The following is a 23,872-nucleotide window of genomic DNA, read 5'->3' as shown; positions in this document are numbered from 1 at the left end:
TGTAAAAAGCCAGCTAGTTTTCTACTCTCTAAATTTTCAGGCCTTTGCCTGTCCTTCCCTCAGCAAAAATACTATGTTTTGGAAAACATTACCAGTAAAGGAGCTGGGAGGTGGAATTGGATCAAAATACCTTTAGATGAAAGCAGCAGCACAGCCATTCCCTTTAAATGAGCTGGCCTCACCTCTGGGGCCTATGAAGAAAAGCCTGCTTCAAGGTGATAGTTTTCATTTTGCTTCCCTGCACCTCTGTAGTCATAACCAAAGTGAAGGACAATATTGCATGACTTCAGAAGAAAGCCATCCAGCCGCCCTGCAACATGTTCAGGAAATTCTGAACTCCCTTGGGGCCTGCAAAACTCCCTATGTCTTACAGACCAAAAGCAAGTTCTCAGTCACCTAGCTCTAGTTTGCATAATTAAAGAAAGTGGAAGCTGGTTATTTTCTGGGTGACCCTTCACCCAACCAAGCTCATAAGGACTTGTGACAGAAATAAGATAGCAATAAGTTTTAGCAACAGTGAAAACTTCTCATTTAGATGAGCAGGAAAAGCCAGTCCCCTGGATGCCCACCTGACCCCTACCTTACTGGAGTCATACAGCCAAGGCAGTGTCCACTTCAGGTACTGTAATGTTTTGGAAGTTGACACACATATAATTTAATGTAATTTCATGTCATTAATTTATAAGACTTTTCAGAGAAGCAATTTAGTAATATCTTCTGTAATACCCATCTTCATTTTTTCATAGCCTATGATCTGTCACCTTGCTCACTCCCAAATCCTTACCTCTTATCCTTCTCACATCGTCCCATTAACACATTATCCATCTTTGGGGGAAAAAAATAAAGACACCAAATTTTAGACAGAGTCACTTTCACTATGGCCACAATGGGAGAAAAGACAGTCCACCTTCAAAGTCACCCAGAATGGCTGTAACCTCTCTTGTCTGGGTTGGGCATCCAGATAAGATTTTCTTCGTACAAAGAGTCTTGCTACTAGGAAAAAGAGTTTGAAAATCACTAGTCTGTCTAAATCTCTCACTTTAAAAAAAGCACAAACTAAGACTCAATAAGGCTTATCTTCCACAAGATCAGCCAGTTTTAGCAGAGCAGTTGCTAAAACCCAGGTCTCAAACTCCTTGTCTATGGCTAATCTAAGCAACAAAAAGCCCAGTGAGCTCTGGAGAGAGGGAGCTAAAACAGGACTCAATCAAAACCCACTTGGGATTAGGGAGGCCACCCTGTGTGAATGAGCTAAACTGAGATTCCCTCCCCTTCACCCCGGCTTCCTTTGAAAAACAAGGGTCACCGCCAGAGGGAGAGCTGAGTTTGCGGAGGGGATCCTGGTTGGCGTCAGAGTACACCTTGGTTTTGTTTTGTGGCGTTTTTTGAGACAGGGTCTCACTGTCACCCAGGCTGGAGCATGGTGGCAGTCATAGCTCACTATAGCCTCAAACTCCTGGCCTCAAGCAATCCTCCCACCTCAACCTCCAGAGTATCTGGGACTATAGGCACGCACCACCATACCCAGCTAATTTTTTTTTTTAATTTTATATTTTGTAGAGACAGGGTCTCACTCAGTTACCCAGGTCTCAAGCACTATGTTACTCCTTGCCTCAAGCAGTCCTCTCACCTTTGCCTCCCAAAGTGCTGAGCTTACCACTGTGGCCAGCCACAAGTTGGTTTTAAGGTCCAGAATTTTTTTTGTTTGGAGCCTTCACACTTAGTTTTAGTTTGAGAGACCGTGAACCCACCAAGCAGCCCTTTAGCTCAGCGTTTGGAAAAAGAACTCTGTTGCTTTAGGAGTTTCTCTGGGAAATCCTCTAGGGCAGAGAAGGAAAATTTACCAAATGGGAGAGTGTATTAGTCTGTTCTTACATTGCTATAAGGAAATACCCCAGACTGGGTAATTTATAAAGGAAAGAGTTTTAATTGACTCACAGTTCCACATGGCTGGGAAAGCCTCAGGAAACTTACAATCATAGCAGGAGGCAAAGGAAAGAAAGGCACCTTCTTCACAGGGCGGCAGGAAGGAGAAGTGCAGAGTAAAGTGGGGCAAAGTCCCTATAAAGCCAACAGGTCTCATGAGAACTCACTATCACGAGAACAGCATGGGAGAACCACCCCCATGATCCAGTCACCTCCCACGAGGTCCCTCCCCTAACACGTGGGGATCACAATTCGGATTACAATTCAAGATGAGATTTGGGTGGGGACACAGAACCAGACCATATCAGAGAGAAAGCTATTACTGAAGACCTTTCTAACTCACTTCTGTAAAGATCAATTCAATAAAACCAGCAAACACGCATACTTTGCTCTCCTTGTGATTAACACCTTGACTTTTTTGTGGAAAGTAACACCCCAAGAAAGCCAGCTACTCATGTTGGCAATAAAGGTAAAAATATCTATGGAATAAGGACCATTTTTAGAAAGACAATACTTTCCCTACTAAGTTCTAGTACCTTTTTTGTAGAATTCTTAGGACTTTCTATATACACGATCATGTCATCAGCAAATAAAGATTATTGTACTTGTTCTTTGCCAACCTAAATATCTTGCCTTACTGCCCTGGTTAGGACCTTCAGAACAATATTGGATATAAGTGGTGAAAGCACACATCCTCCCCTTGTTCCTAATTTTAGAGGGAAAGTACTCAGTCTTTCGCCATTAAGTACAATGTCAGCTCTAAGTTTTCCTAGAGACCCTTTCTCAGGTTGAAGATGTTCCCTGGTATTCATAGTTTGCTAAAAGGTTTTTGTCATTTTAAATCATAAATGAGTGTTGAATTTTGCCAAAGGCTTCTAATGCATCTATAGAGATGATCCAAGTGTTTTTTCCTCCTTATTTCTGCTAAGGTTGTATAATTATACTCATTGGTATTTTAAATGTTAAATTAACCTTGCATTCCTGGGATAAGACCCACTGATCATGATGGATTTTCCTCTTTGTAAATTGCTGTTATTTATGTTTAGTCTGTTCAGGATTTTGCCTATGTTTGAAGGATATTGGTTTGTAATTTTTCCTGTAATGTCTTTGTCTGGTTTTGAAATTAAAGTAATACTGGCCTAATAAAATGAGTTGGAAAGTGTACTGCCCAATTATATTTTCTGAAACTTCTGCATGGATGAAGGATTCTATTATTTCTTCCTTAGATGTTTGATACAATTCACCAGTGACATCATCTTGGCCTGTGAATTCCCCTTATGAGCAAATTGTAATTATGACTTTAAATATTTTCATTAAAATATGTATATTTAGGAATTTTTTTTCTTGAGTCATTGTTGGAAACATGTTTCTTCCAATGAATTCTTCCATTTCATCTATGTTTTCAAATGTATTTGCATAGTCATTCATAATATCCTCTTACTATCCCCTTAATTAATGTAGAATCTTAGTAGTGTTTTCTCTTTTTTTTTTTTTTAAGAGACGGGGTCTCACTGTGTTGCCCAGGTTGGAGTGCAGTGACTATTCACAGGCACAATCCCACTGCTAACTAGCACAGGAGTTTTTACCTGCTTCATTTCCAGCCTGGGATAGTTCACCCCTCCTTAGGCAACCTGGTGGTCCCACGCTCGCAGGAGGTCACTATACTGATGCCAAACATAGTGCAGACACCTGACTGGCATGCATATTACAGCCAAGAACTCCTGGGCTAAGCAGTGCTCCCACCTCAGCCTCCTGGATAGCTGGGACTATAGGCATGCACCACCGCATCTGGCAGTGTTATCTTTTTTCCCAGATACTGGTAATTCACGTCTTCTTTTCTCTTGATCAGTCTCAAAAGAAAAGAGCCAGGTGTGGTAGCTCATGCCTGTAATCCCAGCATTTTGGGGGGCCAAGATGGGTGGATCACTTGAGGTTGAGTTCAAGACCAGTCTGGCCATGGTGAAATCCCATCTCTACTAAAAATACAAAAATTAGCCAGGCATGGTGGTGGGTGCCTGTGATCCCAGCTACTCGGGAGGCTAAGGCAGGATAATTGCTTGAACCTGGGAGGCAGAGGTTGCAGTGAGCCAAGATCATGCCATTGCACTCCAGCCTGGGCAACAGATTCTGTCAAAAAAAAAAAAAAAGAAAAAAAAGACTTTATTTTGCCTTCATTTTTGAAGGATATTTTCACTTGTTTTCAAATTGTCCTTTTTTTTTTTTTTTTTTTTTTTTTTAATCCTTTTGGCACTTCAAAGATACCATTCCATTGTCTTCTGGCTTGCATAGCTTTAGACAATGAGTGTGCAGTAATTCTTATCTTGGTTTCTCTGTATATATTGTATCTTTTCTTCCTCTGGCTGCTTTTAAAATTTTTCTCTTTATCAGTTGTTTTTCAGCAAATTGATTATATGCTTTGGTGTGAGTTTGTATGTGTGTAGGTTTATCCTGCGTGGGGTTCATTGAGTTTCTTGAATTTTTGCATTAGCATTCTCATCAAATTTAGAAAATTTTTCACCAGCATGTCTTAGTATTATTTTTTTTCTTTTTCTTTTTTTGAGACAGGGTTTTACCCTGTTGCCCAGGGTAGAGTGCAGTGGCATGATCTTGGCTTACTGCAACATCTGCCTCCTGGGTTCAGGTGATCCTCCCACTTCAGCCTCCCAAGTAGCTGGGACTACAGGTGTGTGCCACCATCTCTGAGTTATTTTTTGTAGTTTTTGGAGAGATGGGGTCTTGCTATGTTGCCCAGGCTGGTCTTGAACTCCTGGGATCCAGTGAGTCACCTACCTCAGCCTCCCAAAGTGCTGGGATTACAGGCATGAGCCACCGTGCCCAGCCAGTATTATTTCTTAACATTCAGAAAATGCTTAACAAGGTTGAGCATGGTGGCTCACAACTCTAATCCTAGCACTTTGTGGGGCTGAGGTGGGCAGATCACAAGGTCAGGAGTTCTAGACCAGCCTGGCCAGCATAGTGAAATGCCATCTCTGCTAAAAATACAAAAGTTGTCTAGGCATGGTGGTGGGCACCTGTAATCCCAGCTACTTGGGAGGCTGAGGCAGGAGAATTGCTTGAACCAGGGGGGCAGAGATTGCAGTGAGCTGAGATGACACCACTGCACATCAGTCTGGGTGACAGAGTGAGACTCCATCTCAAAAAAAAAAAAAAAAAAAAAAAATTTAATGAGACCCCAGTGCAGATTTCTGGAGCACTTCTGCATAACACCCCCTTAGCTGAATTTCTTCCCAACTTTCAGCTGCCTCACCCTCCCTGAACTATTCCAATATCTCTGTCTCTCTCTCTCTGCCTCTCTCTCTCTCTCAGTCTCTCTCTTCAACTCAGTGAGAGGATTTTGCTCTGCTTAGGATCTCTCTCCTTGCTCCATGGTCTGAAATGTGCCTCCAGGTAAAAACCTAGATGATAGGCCGGGCGCGGTGGCTCAAGCCTGTAATCCCAGCACTTTGGGAGGCCGAGACGGGCGGATCATGAGGTCAGGAGATCGAGACCATCCTGGCTAATACGGTGAAACCCCGTCTCTACTAAAAAATACAAAAAACTAGCCGGGCGAAGTGGCGGGTGCCTGTAGTCCCAGCTACTCGGGAGGCTGAGGCAGGAGAATGGCGTGAACCCGAGAGGAGGAGCTTGCAGTGAGCTGAGATCCGGCCACTGCACTCCAGCCTGGGTGACAGAGCAAGACTCCGTCTCAAAAAAAAAAAAAAAAAAAAAAAAAAAAAAAAAAAAAAACCTAGATGATAATAGAGCTCACTTGATTTGTTTCTCCTTTCTCAAGAATCACAATCCTGTGCTACCTCTAATTCAATATCAGAAAACAGCTGTTTCATACATCTTGCCCAGTTTCTTCTTGTTTACATTGACAGGATAAATATTGTCCCTAATACTTCATCATGGATTAAAGACAAAAGTCATTTATGCTTTTTAAAAACTTATTTACTTTGGCAGGCTGAGGTGGGTGGATCACTTGAGGTCAGGAATTCAAGACCAGCCTGGCCAACATGGCAAAACCTCAACTCTACTAAAAATACAAAAATTAGCTGGGCCTGGTGGCATGTGTCTGTGGTCCCAGCTATTCAGGAGGCTGAGGCACAAGAATTGCTTGAACCCAGGAGGCAGAGGTTATAATAAGTCAAAATCACCCCACTGCACTCCAGCCTGGGTGACAGAACGAGATTCCATCTCAAAAAAAAAAAAAATTACCAACAAATTTTGGGAGGTAGTATGGAACAAACATATGTGTTAAATCTACCACATATAAATGGAAATCTACTTCTTTTTTTTTTTTTTTTTGAGACAGGGTCTTACTCTGTCACCAAATTGGAGTGCAATGATGCAATCACAGCTCACTGCAGCCTCAACTTCCCAGGGCTCAAGCCATCCTCCCAGTTCAGCCTACTGAGTAGCTGGTACTACAGGTGTGCACCACCAGGCCTGGCTAATTTTTTGTATTTCTTGTAGAGATAGGGTCTCACTTTTTTGCCCAGGCTGGTCTTGAACTCCTGGGCTCAAGGGATCCCCTAACCTCAGCCTCCCAAAATGCTGAGATTACAGACATGAGCCACTGCACCCAGCCTACTTCAATTTTTAAAATTATAAACATAAGACATAATAGTTTCAAATTAGTAATTATTCCAAAACAGAGGAACAGGATCGTTTTCACCAGGCGTGGTGGCACACACCTGTAATCCCAGCACTTTGGGAGGCCAAGGCAGGTGGATCACCTGAGGTCAGAAGTTCGCAACCAGCCTGACTTACATGGTGAAACCCCATCTCTACTAAATACCAAAAATTAGCCAGGCATGGTGGTGCATGCTTGTAATTCGAGCTACTTGGGAGGCTGAGACGAGAATCGCTTGTACCTGGGAGGCAGAGGTTGCAGTAAGCCAAGGTCGCACCATTGTACTCCAGCCTGGGTAACAAGAGCAAAACTCCATCTCATTAAAAAAAAAAAAAAATTGTTTTCAACTTTTTGCCAAGGAGTCTGTGGTCATCTTGATAAGGATTGGCTTGAGCCATAAGTCAGTTCCACATGCAGTTGTTTTCTTCACTTACTTTCAACAGGATCTTTTGATAAAAGAACTATGCCAGGTTTGTTCTGCCTTCTCTCCAAGCCCTATGCTTGTCATTAGTTTAACTTAAGCTGATATTCAAGCATCCTTACAGTAGTATGACTTGTATATGTTTTTGCTCTAAATACAACTTTAATTAATACCTCTGTAATTTTGGTCTCTGCTCTACCTTTATTAACAAATTAATCCATATCCTCACATACTCTGGAAAATGTCCATTCATTTACCAGAGAAGTAACCATGTTTTTTTTAATTTTGATGACCTTTGCCACTATCGGACAAAGCGTCACAAGAAACAATATCCTTACGGACCATTCATAACCCAATAAAGTCCAATTTTCAGATATTCAGCACTGTATTTCCTATTTGAACTCCTCTTTTTCAGCTACTGTGCAAAATCAACACTCCTGCTGATTATGTTGTCCTAGCTCATAAAGATTCATGGTGTATATTCATAGTGTAATCCTATTAAGTATTTACATTACAACATTATTCTCTATTGCACTATTGACAACATTATTCTTCATCATTAATTTTACTCTTTGATGAACTATTTTTGAATCATGAGAAATAATGCAACACAATAGTAACAACAAAAATGTAGACTTTGTCTGGATGCAGTGGCTCACGCTTGTAATCCCAGCACTTTCGGAGGCTGAGGCAGGAGGATCACTTGAGTCCAGGAGTTTGAGACCAGCCTAGGCAACATAGCAAGAGCCCATCTCCACACACACACAAAAATTTTTAATTAGCCAGCCAGCTGGGTGCAGTAGCTCACGCCTGTAATCCCAGCACTTAGGGAGGCCAAGGCAGGTGGATCACCTGCGGTCAGGAGTTTGAGACCAGTCTGACCAACATGGCGAAATCCCGTCTCTACTAAAAATACAAAAAATTAGCCAGGCGTAGTGGCAGGCGCCTGTAATCCCAGCTACTTGGGAGGCTGGGGCAGGAGAATTGCTTGAACCTAGGAGGCGGAGGTTGCAGTTAGCGGAGATTGCGCCATTGCACTCCAGCCCGGGCCACAAGAGCAAGACTCTGTCTCAAAAAAAAAAAAAAAAAATTAGCCAGGCATAGTGCCTCATGCCTGTGGCCCCAGCTATTCAGGACACTGAGGTGGGAGGATTACTTGAGCCTGGGAGGTTGAGGCTACAGTGAGCCATGATCATATCACTGCATACTCACCTGGGTGACAGATAGAGACCCTCTCTCAAAAAAATAGATTTTTATGACTAATATTTTAACACTCATAATGTGAAGCATATTCAAAATAAACTATAATTGATAACTGAAATTAGCTATGATGAACTAGCCAATACAGTCCTTGCAGTAAATATCATGAAACAATTATTAATAAAATAATAAAAGTTCTATGATAGTTGTAATCTTTTTCTCTTTATCTTCTTTTAATGAGACAGAATCTTGCTCTGTCACCCAGGCCGGAGTACAGTGGCATAATCTCAGCTCACTGTAACCTCCACCTCCTGGGTTCAAGCAATTCTCCTGCCTCAGCCTCCCGAGTACCTGGGACTACAGGCATGCACCACCATCCCTGGCTAATTTTTCTAGTTTAGTAGAGACAAGGTTTTACCATGTTGGCCAGGCTGGTCTTGTACTCCTGATCTCAAGTGATCTGCCTGCCTAGGCCTCCCAAAGTGCTGGGATTACAGGTGTGAGCCACCGCGCCCAGCCAGAAAATCTTAATCTTATATTTTTATTTATTTATTTATTTATTGAGACAGAGTCTTGCTCTGTTGCCCAGGCTGGAGTGCAGTGGCATGATCTCAGCTCACTGCAACTGTGCCTCCTGGGTTCAAGCAATTCTCCTGCCTTAGCCTCCTGAGTAGCTGGGACTACAGGTGTGCACCAACACACTCGGCTAATTTTTGTATTTTTAGTAGAGACGGGGTTTCACCATGTTGGCCAGGCTGGTCTCAAACTTCTGACCTCAGGTGATCCACTGCCTCAGCCTCCCAAAGTGCTGGGATTACAGGCGTGAGCCACTGCACCTAGTCCTTAATCTTATATTTTAAACAGTTAAGTGTATATGAACAAAACTGTTTCACTGGTCTTTACTCTGAAACTATCAAACCAGTTGCAAACTCCTTGACAGACCACCAGAGTTCTGTGGACAACCTTTGAGAAACCATGTTCCAGGATAGGCATTTGTATCTCTAATCAGTTGTAGTAATTACTGATTTTCAGGGCTTCACACATAGAAGGCATTTAATAACCATTTAACAAATGATTAGTCAATATTTATTGATTTTGTTCATATGTTAAGCATTATTCTAAACACTGAGGATATAGCAGTGAAAAGACATTGTTTCTGTCTGGAGGTGCTTCCTCTCTAGTGGTGAAAAGCACACAATACAAGGAACTACAAGTTCAAAAAATATTATTGATATAAAGTTCTATGGTTGAATGTTCCCTTGAAAACTCATGTTGAGCCCCAGTGCAGTGGCTTATACCTGTAATCCCGGCACTGTGAGAGGCCAAGGTGGGGGCATCACTTGAGCTCAGTTGTTTGAGACCAGCCTGGCCACCATGGTGAAACCCCCATCTCTACTAAAAATACAAAATTAGTTGGGCATGATGGCACACGCCTGTAGTCCCAGCCACTCAGGAGGCTGAGGCAGGAGAATCACTTGAACCCAGAGGTGGAGGTCGTAGTGAGCCAAGATTGAGCCACTGCACTCCAGTCTGAGTGACAGAGCAAGACTCTGTCAAAAAAAAAAAAAAAAAAAAAAACCAGCAAAACCAAAACTCATGTTGAAACTTAATTGCCATTATGTCAGTATTGAGAGGTGAGACCTTTAAGAAATGATGGCATTATGAGGGCTCTGCCTTCATGAATGGATTAATGCCATTATCACAGAAGAGGTTATCATGGGAGCTTGGCCCCTTTTTTCTCTCTGTCTCAAACACTGGTTTGCCCTTCTCCCTTCCACCATGGAATAATATAGCATGAAGGCCCTCATCAGATGCCAGCACCTTGATATTGGATTTCCCAGCCTCCAGAATGGTGAGAAATAAAATTTTTTTTTTTTTATAAATCATAGTCTGTCTTGTTCTGTTATAGCAACACAAAACAGACTAAGACATAAAAGGAAATAGTATAATGATATAAAATGTGACTTGAAGAGGGCAAGAGCTACTTTAGATGGATGCTCAAGGAAAACCTTCTGATGAGGTGACATTTGAGAGCAGAGAGCAGAGTGATGAGGAGAAGGCAAACATTGAGGAGCTGAGACCATTCTAGGTAGAAGGTCCGTACGTGCAAAAGCCCTAAGGCAATAGTAATGGTCTGACCTTTTGGAAGAACTGAGAGAAAGCTGAGGTACCTGAAGCAGAATGAGCAAGAGGAATGATGGAATGAGAAGAGGCTGGGAATACAGCCAAGTGCTAGATTAGCAGAGACTTGTGGGCTGTGGTGAGGACTTTGGGAGGCTACTAGATGACTGTAAGCAGGGGAGTGACAGGAGCTAATTTACCTTCATAAAAGACCGCTGGATAGTGCATGGAGTATGCAGGGGTTGGAGACAGGCAAAGTGAGAGTAGAGAGACCAGCTACAAGGGTTTTTAATAATCCAAGCAAGAGGTGTCTAGGGTGGAAGCAGTGAGGATGGAGAGAAGTGGATACATTTTGGAAGCATTTTTTCATATAGAACAGGTAAGGCTTGCCATGCATTGACTGAATTAATCAAGGAGTCCATTAATGAATCATTACTAAAATGGGGTGATCCAGAGAAGAAAGGTCAGTGTGTGCTGTGGAAGTTAAGGAATGCTTTCTGGGGGAGGCAGAAGGAGAGCTGGGCTTGAGAGATGAGCTAACTATAGCTGAAGAAAAGTGAAACAGTAGGGATCTGATCTTAAACAACATCAATGAGGTGGGAATGAGCTTCCATGTGTTTGAAGGATCTTGAGAACCTGCCTGCTAGCTTGGTGTGGGTATTGGTTGCTGAGCAAGATGATAGGATAGGGTGAGATGGGAAGAGCCTGGATGTAGTAGATCTGGAAAGCCCAGATGAGAGAACCTTGTACCTACCCTCTACTTAATCCCCAGAGAGGTGTATCATAGGCTTCCTATCAAGCTGACTGGCATAGAGCCCTTTCTCCAAGTTTTATTCCTGGACCCAGACATTCACTTTATTGCCTCCCAGGAGAGGTTCAGTGTGATCACTGACCTGCTCAATGTCAAGGTGACTGGTGAGTCAGTGGGCTTGGAACTGGAACAGGTCCTTGTCACATTTACCATCCCTGGCAGATATGGCAACACCTAACAGTCTATAAATGCCTCAGTTAACAAGTAAAGTATCCCATAAACTCTGAGCTATGGAGGCATCAGTTTGTCTCTGCCAAAGGTGGTGAGTTTTTGCCAACACCAGATGGGAAGCACCTCCAGGGCTGCCTGTCCAACCACCCACCCCCAAAGCAGCAGCAGCAGCTCCTCCTCCTCCTTCTCCTCTTCCTTGCCCCCACCCCACCCCTCGCCCAGCAGGCTGGCAGCCCAGCCTTTCCTGTCTCCACCAAGGAAGGTGTGTGTCCCACAATTCCATGAAAGGGCCCCTGTTACACCTGGAGAGGAGGCTTGGATTTTAAAATGCGAGACTCTCTAAGAGACCCTATTTAGGTGGTCAAGCTTACATTTCCAGGCCCTGTCACCTCTGTGACTATAACAGATACTTCCCTGCCATGTGGTTCCAGCTCAACTGTGAGCTCTACAAAGGCAAGGATGATGCTATCTCATACCTGCTTGTCCCCAGCAGCTGACATAGTGAGTGTTTAGAATGCATTCACTGAACAAATGATTGCCCATGATGTGGACTTAGGGATGGGACACAAAAACTGCTCAATGCCTATGCAGCTCCTCTGGAGGTCTGCTCACCACCTCCATGGAGTAACAGCTGGCTTTTACTCAGTTGTACATTATGGTGGTAGGCACATTTCCCACATTAGTTCATTTAATATTCACAACATTCACCTTTTATGGGGAGCATTCTTATCTGCATTTTACTGATGAACAAACTGAAGGTAAGATGAGTTAAGGTCACACTGCTAGCAAGAAGCAGAGCCAGGACTCCCACCCAAGGCTGACTGACCCCAAAGCCCTCATCCTTTCAGTTTGAAGGCCTAGAGTGCTTCTGTGAGCAAAGTCACTGGAGTCTTCCACCTGCCACTGGGATGGCAATACAGCAACCCTTTAGCTCCCCCTCCCACCTTGGCAGGAAGCGGTTTATCAGATTAACAACCTGCCTGCTCCCAACGTAGCGACCAGTGCTCTAAGGAAACAGAGTTGGGCTGGGCTCAGCCTTCTGTGGGGCTCAGTCTTCTGTGGGGCCAAGGACACAGGGATGCCCCAGGCCTTGGAACTGGGGTGCTACCTTGTGATTTTCCCCTTCCCAGTGGGAGATCCTAATGTATCCTTTAACATCAATGTCAGTATGAAGTAATAGGAACTACACAGAATTTGGAGACAGACAGACATGGGTTTGAGTCCTGACAGGCTTTGTGCCCTTGGACAAGTAGCATAGCCTCTCAATTCTCAGTTCCTTCAGCCAAAGAATGGTTTCATGACATCCTGGGAGTTATCTTCAGTATTAAATGAGATGGCATGTTTAAGGAGCTCACTCCACAACTGGCACCTAACGGTGCTTTTAAACAAGAGTTTTCCTTTCCTCTCAGCTGGATAGGGCAACCATTATTGGTCCCACTTGTCAGATGCGCAAACAGGTGCCAATAGGTTGAGTGGCCTACAGCTAGAAGAAGGGTGCCATCCCCTAACGCACAAGCCAAGGCTCTTTCTGCTGCTTTTTATCTGGCTCCTCAAAGCCAAAACAGTTTGTTCTCCCCAAAACTGCTGATTTTGCCTTGAATACGTAGCGGTCTGGGTCCTCTTCCTTTTCTCCTTGCTCCCTTTCCTCATATTCTTATTTTACCAGTCTCTTTGCTCACAAATCAGACTTATCAGCATAAAGCAATAGAAAGGGCCATGGGCAGAATGGGAGGTAAATACAGTCCTCTCCACAAGGAAGACAAGCCCTGTCTATTGGTGCACAGTCATGACTCACCCCAGGCCTTTTATGAGGGCCAGATGCTGAGCATGTCTGAATTGCTTCAAATTACTTCTTCTTCAGTGTGTGCTGGTGGTGGGGAGGGGAACAACCAACATCTATATATATTTATACATTTACCAGGAAATGTGTTTATATTGTTTTCCAATCAGGTTTTACCACAAGCTGGGAGTTCCACACCTAATGAGTAGGCCAAACCCAGCCCATTGTCAACAGAGAAAAGTACATCTCAAACATGAAAGATTTCAAATCAAAATGGATATTAGAAGAGCATGATTCTTGACATTGTTGAGCAGCCGGAGTTGTCTCCAGCAACTGACAGAGTGAGTAGTAGTTGTTTCGAGGCTGTCTTCATCCTGGATACCTTAGGAGCAAGGCAATGAAGGCTTCCAAGGAAGGAAAGCATCTCTTTATGACCTGCAACTGCTATACATTCAGACCTTTGTAAATCCCTAGTGTGGCTATTTACCACTGAGAGCCCATCCCTGAGTTGGCCCGCAAGGCAATAGCCCTACCTCAACCTGTCTGTTGCTCTGGGGCCACAGCCTGGGTCTTCTCTAAGACAACTTGAACCTAGAGATCTGTATAGACCCCTCATATCCAGATGTTACTTGTTACTTTCTTTTTTTCTTTCTTTTACCTTTTTTTTTTTTTTTTTTTTGAGACGATCTTTCTATGTCACCCAGGCTGGGGTCTAGTAGCACAATCATAGCTCACTGAAACCTTGAACTTCTGGGCTCAAGCAATCCTCCTGCCCCAGCCTCCCAAGTAGCTGAGACTACAGGTGCGCACCACTGTGCCCAGCTGATTTTTAAATTTTCTGTAGACAGGGTTTCACCATGTTGCCCAGGCTGGTCTCGAACTTCTCGTCTCAAGAGATCCTCCCGCCTCGGCCTCCCAAAGTTCTGGGATTACAGGCATGAGCCACTGTGCCCAGCCCAGACATTACATTTTGTAGTCTTCAGTCAGTGTCCAAAATATAAGCCTTCTCATTTGTTCTTTCTCACATTCTCATCACCACACTGTTCTGTGTCCTCTCCCAAACACCAGCTGCTCCCTTTCCCTTTCCCTGCAAGGCTTTCCTCTGTGCACACTGGATCCTCATTCTGTGGCAAATCAATCCCCTTCATCCTTCATCTTCTCACAGAATGTTATCTCCTCATCTTGGCCTCCCTAAGGCCAGGTCATCCCGAGTCACAGGTGTGACTATCAGCTGTTTTCAGTGATGGTTTTTTATTCTGCTACACCTGTATATCTACCTGGGTCAGTAGATTGTGCCCACAGGTAGGGTCAGTGCTCTCACATTCCTGTGCTCCTCTAGACCATTACTCTCCTCCCCCAGGGAACTACCTTGGGGATCACACCATCTGGCTACACCAGCTTCCCTGTATTTTGTGTCTCCTGCCATATTCCTGCAGTCCAGTGTGTAGTGGGAGGACCCTCCCAGGCCATGCCTTACCCTTCTCATATTGAGTGACCCTCATCTCCCTTCCATATCCATCACCCACTGCCATACTCACACTATCTGGTTTTTAATCCCTCTGAGATCACTAGTCCCTTTATGCCTCCTCCTCCCAGCCTATCATCCCCCAAACAGCATTCTCTCCTTTCCAACATAGCTTAAACTATTCTCTCATCCACACCCTCCATGCCTGGTACTGATACTCTGCTGCCCCCCAACCTCCTGCACCATGTCCTGTTTGCCTTCTCCTTTCTGTACTGGTAGCTAAGAAGAGCTACAGAAGAAAATCACATGCCTCTACCACCCCACAAATGTGCCTGCACAGAGGCTGCTGACTACCAACCCTAATATGTCTATTACCACCACCTTAGGATCTTGATTTGGAATAAAAATATTTCCCAGCATCCCTTAGAGCAAAACATGGCCACATCACTCAGCTCTGGTCAGTAACATGTGAGTAAAATTATTATGTGGCAGCTTTTAGGACATTTCTTTAAAATACACCCGGAATGTACCCTTCATCTCATCTTCCTCTCTTCCATTCTTCTTGGAACATGGATATGATGGCTGGAATTCATCCTGGACCATAAGGATAAGGGTCACACCTGACAGATGGCAGAATGGAAAGCTAGAAGCAGTCTGGGTCCCGCAGAACTGTAGAACCTGGATTGCCTACAATAGGCTTTCTTTTATATGAGAAAGAAAGAAATGTCATTCTGTTTAATCTACCGTTTTTAGGTCACTGTTACTCACAGCTCCTCACAATGGAACTGACTTCTACTAACACAATGCCCCACACACACAGTTAATTCTTCTGCTTTTCCTTGGTCTGCTTCCTTTCCTGACCTACTCAGGCTCTAGGGCAAGACAGTGTCTCACAGTTTTCAACACACTCAACTGCCACCCCTTAAATAATCTCACCAAGTGACCTTCCAGTCTTTAGTTAGGTGGCTAGATACAAGATAAACATTTTAAAATTCATAACCTTTCTCTATTTTACCAGCAAGCACTAGCAAAGGAAATGGGGAAAGTATTACACTTAGGCAGCCACAATTATAACACATTTAGAGATCTGTTTCATACAAAGACACTGAAACCTAAAGGAAGAAAATGTATTAGAAGATATAAAACAATATCTGGGTAATAGAAAGCTATGCCATTTTCTTGGAGAAAACCTACTAACTTAAAAAATGTCAATTTTGGCCAGGCATGGTGCCTCATGCCTGTAATCCCAGCACCTTGGAAGGCTGAGGCAGGCAGATTGGTTGAGTCCAGGAGTTCAAGACTAGCCTGGGCAACATGGTGAAACCTCACTTCTACGAAAAGTACAAAAATTAGCTGGGTGTGGTGGCATGCACCTGTAGTCCCAGCAACTCAAGAGGCTGAGGTGAGAGGATCACTTCAGCCTGGGAGGTTGAGTTGTGATCACGCCACTGCACTCCAATCTAGGCACCAGAGTGAGACCCTGTCTCAAAAAAAAAAGTCAGTTTCCTAAAAATGTGTGTGTCTGTGTGTGTGTGTGTGTGTGTATGATTAGTTCCAATTAGAATCCCAACAATGTTTTTAATAGAATTTTATAAAGATCCCTGAAAAGAATAAATGACCGAAAATACTAAGAAAATTATTTAAAAAGAACAGCAAAGGGGATTTGCCTTACCAGAACATATTATAAAGTCAAACGGAAATAGAGAAATAGATCAGTAACAAAATAGAAAATCCACAATCAATGGATGTATTTATGAAAAGTTACCACGATGCATGTGAAAGTCTAATTTGGTAGGAAAGAAAGTTTACTTTTTTAATGGTGTACAATGTGATATTTTGATACCTGTATACATTGTGAGATGGCAAAATCAAGCTAATTAACATACCCATCACTTCACATACTTATCATTTGTTTTTGTAATAAGAACATTAAAATACACACTCTTAGTAATTTTCACGAATATAGGCCATGGCTGAGTGCAGTGGCTCACACCTGTAATCCCAGCACTTTGGGAGGCCAAGTCAGGAGGATTGCTTGAGTCAAGGTGTTAGAGACCAGCCTGGGCAACTCAGCAAGACCCTGTCTCTAGTTAAAATAAAATTTAAATTTAAAAAAAGACACTATGGCCAGGCGCAGTGGCTCACGCCTATAATCCCAGCACTTTGGGAGGCTGAGGCGGGTGGATCACCTGAGGTCCGGAGTTCAAGACCAGCCTGCTCAATATGGTGAAACCCCATCTCTACTAAAAATACAAAAATTAACTGGGTGTGGTGGCAGGCACCTGTAGTCCCAGCTACTCTGGAGGCTGAGACAGGAGAATTACTTGAACCCGGGAGGCAGAGGTTACAGTGAACTGAGATTGTACCATTGCACTCCAGCCTGGGTGACAGAGCAAGACTCCGTTTCAAAAAAAAAAAAAAAAAGACTCTTATCATTCAGAAAATAAGAAAAAAAAAGAATACAGGCCAGGCTTAGTGGCTCATGCCTATAATCCCAACACTTTGAGAAGCCGAGGTGAAAGGGTCACTTGAGCCCAAGAGTTTGAGACCAGCCTACACAATATAGTGACACTGTCTTTACTAAAAACGAAAAGAAATAGCCAGGTGTGGTGGCACATACCTGTGGTCCCAGCTACTTGGGAGGCTGAGGTGGGAAGATCATTTGAGACCAGGAGGTCAAGGCTGCAATGAGCTGTGTTCATGTCACTGCACTCCAGCCTGGGTGCCAGAGCAAAACCCTGTCTTCAAAAAAAAATGCAAAAAGAATACAATACATTCTTGGAAGGCTGAGTCAGGAAGATCACTTGAACCCAGGAGTTTTAAGACTGCAGTGAGCAACCATATCATGCCACTGCACTCTAGCCCAAGCAACTAAGCAAGACCCCATTTCAAAAAAAAAAAGTATAATCCAATAAGTATATTAGCCTGACCCCAAAACTGTGTGCGTGTGTGTGTGTGTGTGTGTGTGTGTGTGTGTGTGTTAGGGCTTGAAGAAGTCTTCCATGAATAAGTAGCACCCTTCTTCCTTGCCCAAGGGTCTGAAAAAGTTGAGAGTAAACAATGAATAAATACAGGGCCAAAATATCCTTTTTTCTTTTTCTTTTCTTTTCTTTTCTTTTTTTTTTTTTTTTTTTTGAGATGGGGGTGTCACTATGTTGCACAGGCTGGTCTCAAATTTTGAGCTCAAGTGACCCTTCCAGCTTGGCGCCCCAAAGTACTAGGATTATAGGTGTGAGCCACCATGCCTGGCCTTTTAACATTTTATTTATTTTTTTTTTTGAGACAGATTTTTGCTTTGCCACCCAGGTTGCAGTGTTGTGATCATGGCTCACTGCATCCTCAAGCCCCCACAGGCTCAAGTGATCCTCAGCCTCAGCTTCCCAAGTAGCTGGGACTATGGGTACATGACACCATGCCTGGCTAATTTAATTTTTTTTTTTTTTTTTTTGTAGAGATGGGTGTCTCACTTTGCTGCCCAGGATGTTCTCAAACTGGTGGGCTCAGTGATCCTCCCATCTTGGCCTCCTAAAGTGCTGGGATTACAGGTGTAAGCCATCGCACCTGGCCCAAAATATCCATTTTAATGATGTGGCTCATTCTCCTACCAGCAGACTGTCACTCCTTAAACCCCTCCTCTGTTAAATTCTGGATTGCCCATAGCCAGTCCAAATATCTACATCCCAACAAGATGACTCTTTGGGTAACTAACTCTCAAAATCTGTAGTTTTTCCTCATTTCAGTAGTTGTGAGTATACCTCTGTCCCTGAACTGATCACCATGACAGGCAGAATGGGAGATGTTGATTGGCTTAAACAATCAGAGCCCTGCCTGGAGCTTGGGGAGGAAAATCAGTCGTACCAATGAGGGGGTGGAGTGAATTTCCCAAATGAGACTCCAAGAACTGCCCTCAAGAGAAGAAGGGAAGTAAGCCCAGGCGAGGTGGCTCATGCCTGTAATCCCAGCACTTTGGGAGGCCGAGGTGGGCAGATCACCTGAGGTCAGGAGTTTGAGACCAGCCTGGCCAACATGGTGAAACCCTGTCTCTGCTAAAAATACACAAATTAGCTGGGCATAGTGGCAGTCATCTTTAATCTCAGCTACTCTGGAGGCTGAGGCAGGAAAATCACTTAAACCCAGGAGGCAGAGGTCACAGTGAGCTGACATCATGCCATTGCACTCCAGCCTGGGTGACAAGAGCGAAACTCCATCTCGAAAAAAGAAAAAAAAAGAGAGAGAGAGAAGAAGGGAAATAGAATTGGGGAGCTAACCAGCAAATGCCCCCTACACACGGGTGTGAAGTACCCAGAACTGGAGAGCCAGGTCACAGTCAAGCTGAGACCTGAAAGAGAGAAAGGAGTTAACAGGAAAACAGGGATAGAAGACATTCTGGGCAGAGGGAACAAAGGTACAAAGCTTGGAGGTAAGAGATAATATAATGCATGCAAGAACTGCTAGTATTTCAGTATGCCTAGTGCACAGAGTGATAAGAGATGACAAGAGAACATGCTGAATGGGTGAGCAGAGAGCAGACAAGGATTGTGAGCTCTTTGGTGATGGGATGGAATTTATATCTCCTAGGCAGTTTAGCACAGGCTTCAGATAAACAGACCTGGGACGGAGTTCAAATCCCAACACTGTCCTTCAATGATTTTGGACAACCTCTCTGAGCTTCAGTTTTTTTAATGTCTAATTTTATGATCTATAAAACACAGCTATTAATAGCTCTTTTTCAGAGTTGTTGAAGGGTTATACAACAGGATATATGTATGGCCTCTGACATATAGATAGTCTGGATAAAAAGTAACTGTTATTATTACTATCACTGCTTCTCTCAGGCCTGGCATCTCTACCTCAAAAACCAAACAATACCTAAGTAAACATTTGTAGACTGAAGGGCTGGCATCCCCTGTGAATCAGCCTTGCCCCTGTACCTAGCTCCATATTCTAGCAACCCTTTAGCCCCTGATCCCAGTTCTGCAGTGTCCTCCTCAATCTCACAGTGCTCACAACTGCCAAGCAAAACCCAAAGCACAGGTATCAAAAGACTGGGACCCCAAGCTGTTGGGCCTGCAGAGATGATGGACTCTGCCCCATATGTGTACTCTGACTGGCAGGTCCTGAAATGACACAGCAACCAGGGCTCAGGAGGGACCAAGAGACCAAGGAGGACACAGCTGCCTGAGGAAGATTAGAAAAAGCTTGTCTGAGTGAGACATCCCAAAGGTGGTTTTTGTTGGCCTCCTCCAGAGCCTAGGAGACTAACTCTTACTGGTATATATTCTGGGATCTTAGCACCCCTTTCAGGGCATTTGGAAGTGAAAAGGATCACCATGTATGAAGATCTGGATGTCAAATCTGTCACTATCTATCTCCCCAGAGGCTGAAGGCCTTTAGGTGTCTCTATTCAGAAGCTGCTGGACACAGACCTTTTTCAGACATCCCTAAAGGGTCTAGGGAATTGGTAGGTGTTGACCACATTATACCTGCCTGATCATCAGTGTGCACAGTGCATAAGAACTTGTACATGGAGGCCACGTGTGGCGGCTCACACCTATAATCCCAGCACTTTGGGAGGCCAAGCAGGGCGGATCACTTGAGGTCAGGAGTTCGAGACCAGCCTGGCCAACATGGTGAAACCCTATCTCTACTAAAAATACAAAAATTAGCCAGGCAGGCCGGGCGCGGTGGCTCAAGCCTGTAATCCCAGCACTTTGGGAGGCTGAGACGGGCAGATCACGAGGTCAGGAGATCAAGACCATCCTGGCTAACCCGGTGAAACCTCGTCTCTACTAAAAAATACAAAAAATTAGCCGGGCGAGGTGGCGGGCGCCTGTAGTCCCAGCTACTCGGGAGGCTGAGGCAGGAGAATGGCATAAACCCAGGAGGCGGAGCTTGCAGTGAGCTGAGATCCAGCCACTGCACTCCAGCCTGGGTGACAGAGCGAGACTCTGTCTCAAAAAAAAAAAAAAAAAAAAAAAAAAAATTAGCCAGGCATAGTGGCATGTATCTGTAATCCCAACTACTCGGGAGGCTGAGGCAGAAGAATCACTTGAACCCAGGAAGCGGAGGTTTCAGTGAGCCGAGATCATGGGCCACTGCACTCCAGCCTGGGCAACAGAGCAAGATTCCACCTTAAAAAAAAAAAAATATATATATATATATATATATATATATATATATATATATGCAAAGTGCTAAATATGAACATCCTTCCTAAATATTAGTTCCTTTCCTTCCTTTGATGCTATCAGGTTTTTTTCCTTACTGTTGGGTTCTTTTCCCTATTCTTCAGCACCCATCCATCTTGTCTCCTATTCTTGCTGTGTACTGACTGTCAGGAAGCTTCACAGTGCTGTCCTCTTGGATTAACTTCCTCCCAACCCAAGGCACTTGCACTTCAGAAGACTTGGCAAGTAAAAAGAGCCATAATCATTCAGTCATGCAAACTGAGCACTCCATGCTAGGTCTTACGCTAAGTGAAGGAAATACCAAGGAGAATAAGGCAGTCTGTTCCTCATGAAGCTCCACCCCAGTGAGAGACACCAGCACAAAAGAGCTCATAATAATGCTGTGTGAGAATGCAGTGACTTTGGCAAAGAAGGACCTACCTATTGGGTGTGGGAGCCTCTAGGAGGAAGTAACACACCAGATGAGTCTTAAACGATGAGTAGATACTGGCTAGAGGCGGGAAGGTGAGGGGAAGCATGAGCAAAATCAAGGAGGAGACCTAGAGCCCGGCATGTGCAAAGAAACATGGGCAGTTCTGCATTGCTGGAAAATAAAGTGACACATAGCCTACAGTAGATGGCCAATTAATATTTGTTTGGGTAAGCATAGAAAGAGACTGATGGACAATACATCAAACTGTTCAATACAATGAAGTTGAGAACAGGAGGCAAGGAAATCCTTCAGTTTTCACATTATACACTACCATGTTGTTTGAAATTGTTATAAGCATGTATCAATTTTATAATTTAAAAATACACTTTTGGCCTGGTGTGGTGGCTCATGCCTGTAATCCCAGCACTTTGGGAGGCCAAGGCAGGCAGATCACCTAAGGTCAGGAGTTCAAGACCAGCCTGGCCAACATGGTGAAACCCCGTCTCTACTAAAAATACAACAGATAGCCGGGTGTGGTGACAGGTGCCTGTAATCCCAGCTACTCAGGAGGCTGAGGCAGGAGAATTGCTTGAACCCAGGAGGCAGAGGTTGCAGAGAGCCAAGATCGCACCATTGCACTCTAGCCTGGGTGACAGAGTGAGACTCCATCTCAAAAAAATATATATATACTTTTTTGAAAATAATAAAAAGTTAATTTTGGCTGCAATGTGTAGAACAAGTTGGAGTTGGGGTAAGTCTGGAAGCAGGGCAGATGATGGTTTGGTTTTTTTGGGGGTTTGTTTTTTTTGGTATTTTTAGTAGAGATGGGGTTTCACCATGTTGGCCAGGCTGGTCTCAAACTCCTGAACTCGTGATCCACCCCCCTCAGTCTCCCAAAGTGCTGGGATTACAGGCATGAGCCACCATACCTGGTTGATGAAGGAGTCTTAAACCAGAGAAGTGGCTATAGGTGTCAGGAGAAGGAAAAGTCAAAAGCTTCAAGATTGTACAGCTGTGTGGGTGGTGGTACCTTTACTGAGACAGAGACCATGAGGGAAAAACAGGTCTGGGTTAGGAGGGCAGGAGAGGTAGAGACAATGAGAGCAGTTTTGTCCATGTGGGAGCTGAGGTGCTCATGGGATACCCAGCTGGTAACTTGACTATATGAGTCTGATGTTTAAAAAGAGACAAGAGGGGCTGGGCACAGTGGCTCACTCCTGTAATCCCAGCACTTTGGGAAGCTGAGGCGGGCGGATCACGAGGTCAGGAGATGGAGACCATCCTGGCTAACATGGTGAAACCCCGTCTGTAGGCCGGGCGCGGTGGCTCAAGCCTGTAATCCCAGCACTTTGGGAGGCCGAGGCGGGTGGATCACGAGGTCAGGAGATCGAGACTATCCTGGCTAACATGGTGAAACCCCGTCTCTACTAAAAATACAAAAAACTAGCCGGGCGTGGTGGCGGGCGCCTGTAGTTCCAGCTACTTGGGAGGCTGAGGCGGGAGAATGGCGTGAACCCGGGAGGCGGAGCTTGCAGTGAGCCGAGATCACGCCACTGCACTCCAGCCTGGGAGACACAGCGAGACTCCGTCTCAAAAAAAAAAAAAAGAAACCCCGTCTGTACTAAAAATACAAAATTAGCTGGGCATGGTGGCACATGCCTGTAATCCCAGCTACTCGAAAGGCTGAGACAGGAGGTCACTTGAACCTGGGAGATGGAAGTTGCGGTGAGCCGAGATCGTGCCATTGCACTCCAGCCTGGGTAACAGAGCAAGACTCTGTATTCACAATAGCAAAGACTTGGAATCAACCCAAATGTCCATCAGTGACAGACTGGATTAAGAAAATGTGGCACATATACACCATGGAATACTATGCAGCCATAAAAAAGGATGAGTTTGTGTCCTTTGCAGGGACATGGATGCAGCTGGAAACCATCATTCTCAGCAAACTATCGCAAGAACAGAAAACCAAACACCGCATGTTCTCACTCATAGGTGGGAACTGAACAATGAGATCACTTGGACTCAGGAAGGGGAACATCACACACCAGGGCCTATCACGGGGAGGGGGGGGAGGAATTGCATTGGAAGTTATACCTGATGTAAATGACGAGTTGATGGGTGCTGATGAGTTGATGGGTGCAGCACACCAACATGGCACAAGTATACATATGTAACAAACCTGCACGTTATGCACATGTACTCTAGAACTTAAAGTATAATAATAATAATAATAAAATTTAGCTGGGCATGGTGGTACACGCCTGTAGTCCCAGCTACTTGGGAGGCTGAGGCAGGAGAATTGCTTGAACCCGGGAAGCTGAGGTTGCAGTGAGCTGAGATGGCACTACTGCACTCCAACCTGGGCAACAGAGCCAGACTCCATCTCAAAAAAAAAAAAAAAAAAAAAGAGAGACAAGAAGAAAATGTAAATTTGAGACATACCAGCATGTAACTCATTAAAACCAAGAGGATAGGTGATATTACACAGGAAAAATATAGCAAAGAAGAAAAAGAGTGGGTCTCAGATGGACACCAGCCTTTAAAATCAGGCGGAAGAGGCCAGGCAAGGTGGTTCATGCCTGTAATCCCAGCACTTTGGGAGGTCAAGGCGAGTGGATCACCTGAGGTCAGGAGTTCTGGACCAGCCTGACCCCATGTTGAAACCCTGTCTCTACTAAAAATACAAAAATTAGCTGGGCGTGGTGGTGTGCACCTGTAGTCCCAGCTACTCGGGAGGC

The 23,872-nt window shown here is 44.3% G+C and overlaps 1 long non-coding RNA gene across 1 annotated transcript in view; it reads right to left on the bottom strand.

Annotated features, from left to right (window-relative positions):
* LOC139358471 (uncharacterized) overlaps positions 1–23,872 on the bottom strand; it is a 100,962-nt gene that overhangs the window by 68,707 nt on the left and 8,383 nt on the right. The gene's annotated exons all lie outside the window — the stretch shown is intronic.

The sequence above is a fragment of the Macaca nemestrina genome, chromosome 1 (genome assembly GCF_043159975.1).
Source record: "Macaca nemestrina isolate mMacNem1 chromosome 1, mMacNem.hap1, whole genome shotgun sequence".
NCBI classification, from domain to species: domain Eukaryota; kingdom Metazoa; phylum Chordata; class Mammalia; order Primates; family Cercopithecidae; genus Macaca; species Macaca nemestrina.
The sequence above is the reverse complement of the archived record's forward strand: the minus strand, read 5'-3'. Positions and strand labels throughout refer to the sequence as shown.